Below are 5,837 nucleotides of genomic sequence, written 5' to 3'. Positions count from 1 at the left end.
CACTTTGATATTTGTTTTTCTGATTCTCTCCAGGAGCCACATCTCATACGGGCCTTTCCCATATTGACACAAAGTATGATGCTTCCACGAGGAAATCCAACATGCAGAATGACTCAGTCTTTGCACCTTCATGCTGTAGGGGCCTGTTTCCTGAGGGTTGGCTCTGGTTCACTGCTTTTCAATCCATCTTGGAATTTCTAGCATTTTAAGTGGGAAGGAAATGAAGCGTTATCTTTTGCCTCCCCTTCAAGATCTTTACACTGAAGCTTTTCGGTGTCTTAACTGATGGAGGAGATAAAAACATCACCAGCCCAGGATGGTGCTGGCCTTTCAATCGATCCAGAAGGGAGACCTCTACAGGCGGAGTAATCTATCATCAATATCAGTGGTTCTGAAATTTTTTCTTTATGTTCTTAAAAATTTTTGAGAACCCCAAAGAGCTTTTGTTTATGTCAATTAATAATGACATCAGAAATATAACTTATATGTATAATTTATATTATAATTTGTCATAAATTACTAGAATATGACACGTTTTATTATGTTGATATTGATATTATTTTACCATATTAGAAAGTAAAACTAGTAATTTTTACCTATTTATGCTTATTTATTTTTAAATAATAATAATAAATCCAATTGTTGTTAACAAATAACATTTTTAGGAAAATGATTATATTTCCCCAAAAATAATGAGAATGGCATTCTTTTTACAGATTTTCACACATCTCTTTGATATCTGGCTTAATAGAAGATAGCTAGATTCTCATATCTGCTTCTTCATTCAGTCTGTTGTGATATGTGGTTTTGTTTGAAGTATTTGAAAAAAATCTGGCCTCACACAGATATGTAGTTGGAAAAATGAGCAGTATTTTAATAGGCAAATAATGTCTTAGAATTATTATAAAAATAATTTTAATCTGACCAATCTCTTGCAAAGGTCTTGGAGATCCCAAATGGTCCATAGTTCACTCTTCGATAATAACTAACCTATCTATATATCCATCTATCTATCTATCTATCTATCTACACACATATAGCTTCTTCTTTGAACCTCAATCTCTCTATTTTTAAAATGAAGGGACCATTAAGGACATTTCCAGAAGATCTACCAGCCTTTAATGACTATGAACTCTGGTTCTGAGTTCTGAGTGAAAAGTTAGTAATTATGCCCAGCCTTTGGCTAGGGTGGGGTCCTTACACAGTGAGGCCTCTCACAAAATTCAGGAATATCTCAAGGAAAAGAGTTACCATATGCATGATATTTCAAGAAAACATTACAGCTTTTACTTGAGGTCTCTATCGAGGGGTAGGCTCTTGCAGGTTCCTCACAGGCATACCATCAGATGTTCCTGCAACTCGGGTTTTTTTACATTTGGAGGATGTCCCAAATCTACATATTATTTAGATAAAAAGAGAACATAAGAGCAAGCTAAGAATCAGGGTATATTCTAGATCTGTGTTTCTTAAAGTGTACTCTGGGGATTCCTAGGGATCTCTGAGATCTTTCAGGGAGCCCACAAGATCAAAACTACTTTTATAACACTAAGACATTTTAATTTCTAACACAGTAAATATTAATAAATATTGGGGGAAGGGATCCTCAATAAATTTTTAAGAGTTCCTGAGACAAAAAAGTTTGAGAACCACTGTCTAGCTGAATGAAAAAGATGATGTAAAAATGACAACTTGGTGGGGGAGGGAAATAACCTGAGAAATTTTCCTCATCAGCCATCTCATGGCCATGGATATGTTGTTGTTATTCAATTGTTCCAGTCATATCTAACTCTTCACGACCACATTTGGAGTTTTCTTGTCAAAGATACTGGAGTGTTTGCTATTTCCTTCTCTAGCTAATTTTTACAGATGAGGAAACTGAGGCAAACAGGGTTAAGACTTGCCCAGGGCCACACAGCTACCAAGTGTCTGAGCCCAGATTTGAACGCACAAAGGTGAGTTTTCCTGACTCTAGGCTTGGCACTCTATCCACTGCATTTTCTGGATACACACACACACACATACACACATACACACACACTCACACATACATACACACATATATATTTATATGTGTATATACATATATATATATTTAAGATTCAAGATTAGCAACTATAAATGACTGAATATAGACACTTACATACACTCTCTTTCTCTCATATATGGAAAGGAGGCTGCTCTCCACAATGTGACTCCCTGTGGTCCTGAATACAGCAGAGTCAATTCTGGCATAGTGTGAGAATTGGGTTTAGAGTCTGAGGTCTTGTATCTAAGTCCAGAATTGGCTACTATCCGTGTAACCTTGAACAAGTCACAACTCCTCAGGTTCCCACTTTCTTCATTTGAGCTCAATGATTGATAAAGTCCCCTCGGGCTTGACAAAAATACCTCCCTTAAGTATGCTGGGAAGACATGTTCCCTGAGGCCAGGTGATTTACAAGAGGAAGGTCCATCCATCAATACCTGTCTCCCCATGGGTCTAGAAGACTTCCACTGATAAGGAAAGTAAACTGAAGTCAGGAATTTTACACATATTCTTAACTATTCTCCCCCCAAAACTGAGATATTTTTATACAGCAGAAGGATCAACGTACCTGGGACCTGGAAAGACCTAGTTTTAGATGTTATCTCTGACACCTACCTCTTGTGAACTTAACTCCTCTGACCCTCAGTTTCTTCTTCTGCAAAATACGAATTTTAATACTCACACTAGCTATTTTTAGGATTGTAAGGGGAAAGCATTTGTAAATCTTACAATGCTACTGAAAGGCTAGTATTACAATTATTATTTTCTGCTACTGACTTACTCTATAGGGCAGCTAGGTGCCATAGCGGATAGAGTGCAGGACCTGCAGTCAGGAACACTCATCTTCCCAAGTTCAAATCTGGCCTTAGACTGTCTGTATGACCCTGGGCAAGTCACTTAACTCTGTTTGCCTCAGTTTCTTCATCTGTAAAATGAACTGGAGAAGGAAATGGCAAATCACTCCAGTATCTTTGCCAGGAAAACTCCAAATAGGGTCATGAAGAGTCAGACACAACTGAAAAAAATGACCGAATGGCAACAGACTTTACTCTATGTCTTGAGCCATTCCATCTGTTTCTATGAAAAGTATCCACCGCCATCTTAGCAGGAAACATGACACTGAACTTGGAGTCAGGAAGAACTGAGTTCAAATCTCACCTCAACCTGTTTTACTACCTGTTTATAGCTCTCTGTGCCTCAGTTTCCTCATCTGTAAAAGAAGGGGGTTAGACTTGATGGTCTTTGCCAGCTCTAAATCTCGATCTTATGAGTCCAAATAGACTCATTAAAATTGTAGAGAAAGACAGAAGGAAAGGAAAAATGAAGGAAGCCATTGGATTGGAGAGAAGCACAAGGTGACAGAGACCATCAAGTAACTCCTTTCCATATGCTTTTCAGGTCCTTACCACCTCAGCTGAAGTCATGTTCACGTCTCACTTAAGTCTTCTCTTCTCTAGGCTAGACACACCCCAGTTCTGTCAAAAGACCCTGGGGCAGCATAGTCTCTATTGCCCTGAGCATCCCCATGAGATGTTCTTAAGTGATCTTTGAGCATTTGAACTGTTCCTATGTTCTTCACACAGCACTGAAGCCCACTTCTTGATGTACTCCTCAATAGGTTCCCTATTGCCTCCTGAATGAAGCACAGATTTTTTAACCTGGCATTCAAGACCCTCCACAGCTCTATATTCTGGCTCCAAATGACCTTTCCAGCCAGAGTCTCATGCTACTCCTCTTTTCATACTCTATTTCAACCAAACATCCCTTGTTCTCATTCTGCTCCCTCCTATCTCTGGGCCTTTGCTCACTTTGCTCCCAAAGTCTGAAAGGGACCCTCCCCACTCCTTTATTGGTTTCCTTTATCTGGCTCAGTTGTGATGCCTGAGGTTGTAAGTAAACCCTCATTCTTACGAAACAGAAGTTTAAGTGAACATAGCTTCCCTCTGCTTTTTATATCAAGGCATAGCTAGTAAACTCCAGGTAAAACCAGCCCAGATCAAAGGTCCATAGTGTGTAGAAACTCCTAGCCCAATGCATAGGGTAATTCTTATATGATCATCATACATACATACATATGTACATGTGTATATATGTATATATGTGTGTGCATACACACACATATGTATGTATATCCTTTGCCCAATAGAGTTTCAGGTCAGTTCACCTAACTCAAGTCATACCTGGTCTCCTCCTGGCCCCATTCCTGACTTTTGAATTTCAAAATCATTCCTCTGCCACTGTCTCATCCTGGAACTTCCCTCAGCATCTGGGTCCTCCTTATCCTCCAACATAAAATCATTCCTCTGGCCTTTTCAACCTGTACTATTCCTCTAAAAGACCTGCCTTCTTCCCTCTTTGATGAGTTTTTCTTAGGGCTGGCCTTCATTTCCCATGCAGACCTGTTTCTGGTTTCCAGACTTCAAAACAATGTCTCTGTCTTTCTGTGTTGTCCTCCTTCATTAGAATGTAAGCCCCTTGAAGGCAGAGACTATCTTTATGGGGGGGGGCATAATGTCCCTGGTGCTTAGCCCAGTGCTTGGCATTTAGTAAGCACTTAATAAATTATATTTCCTTATATATTTTTTCCTTCTTCCCTTCTAACTGTCCTTACCTCCCTCCCTTCCTTCTTCTCCCATTCCTTCTTCCTTTCCTACCTCCCTCCCTCCCTTCCTTCTTTCCTTCTTTCCTCCTTTTTTTCCTTCCTTACTCTCTTCAGTTTTTCCTTACTCCCTTCCTCCCTCCCTTCCTTTCTTCCTTCCTCACTTCATTACTTTTTTCCTTCCTTCCTCCCTTCTTCCCTTCCTTCCTCCTTCCCTCTTTTCCTTCTTTCCTTCCTCCTTCCTTTCCTTCTTTCTGTTCTTCCTCCCTTTCTCCCTTCCTGTCTCTCTTCCTCCCTCCCTTCTTTCTTTTCTTCATTAGCAGTGCCCTGACCTTCAAATGGCAATCAATCAATCCGTCAAGCAAGTATTTGTTAAGCACCTAAGTGATAGGTACTGGGGATCAAAGGTATGAATACAAGATGGGCCAGGTGCCCAAGTATACCCCAAATCTTTTTTTTTGGAAGTGGCTTTGCCTTTTAGTTGCATGACACTCTTTTAGTTTTAAAGGATTAATTGTTGTGTCATAAAATATGACATTGCTTTTTCTTCCATCTTAGAGTCTGAGATGCCTGGTGGAAACAGGACTTCTAGAACAGCAAAATGTCTGGAAGACTGTGGTCCAAGGCCATTTTTGCTGGCTACAAGTGAGGCCTATGAAACCAGAAGGAACATACAGCTCTTCTGAAAATTGAAGGAGTCTATGCTCAGGATGAAACTGAATTCTATTTGGGCAAGAGATGTGCTTATGTATACAAAGCCAAAAACAACACAGTGACTCCTGGTGGGAAACCAAACAGAACAAGAGTTATCTGGGGAAAAGTTACTCGGGCTCATGGAAAGAGTGGAATGGTTCGAGCCAAATTCAGAAGCAATCTTCCTGCCAAGGCCATTAGACACAGGATCCGAGTGATGCTCTATCCCTCAAGGATCTAGAATATGAAAACTGATTAAATAAAATTGCACATTTTTTGCAAAGGTATATTTTGTTTTGAATGCCTTTTTCCTATTCAAGATATGTTTGTTGGTGGTTTTTTTAATGAATATTTAAAAATGACATATTGTATCATATAAATATAGAAATGTAGAAAAAGACCTTTTTGCCTATAATATGCAATCTCACTCCTACAGGGCCTATTAACCATTTGTCCTTCCCTCCTCTTTTATTTTCCCTTCTAGAAAATTCTTCAGTCTATATAAGCAGCTGACTCAGG

The 5,837-nt window shown here is 39.4% G+C and overlaps 1 pseudogene; it reads left to right on the top strand.

Annotated features, from left to right (window-relative positions):
• The first annotated feature begins 5,205 nt into the window (after positions 1-5,205).
• Positions 5,206-5,605, top strand: LOC118839595 (annotated as a pseudogene).
• The last annotated feature ends 232 nt before the right edge of the window (positions 5,606-5,837 follow it).

Source organism: Trichosurus vulpecula, chromosome 2 (assembly GCF_011100635.1).
Source record: "Trichosurus vulpecula isolate mTriVul1 chromosome 2, mTriVul1.pri, whole genome shotgun sequence".
Taxonomy (NCBI): domain Eukaryota; kingdom Metazoa; phylum Chordata; class Mammalia; order Diprotodontia; family Phalangeridae; genus Trichosurus; species Trichosurus vulpecula.
This window is presented reverse-complemented; position numbering and strand designations above follow the sequence as displayed.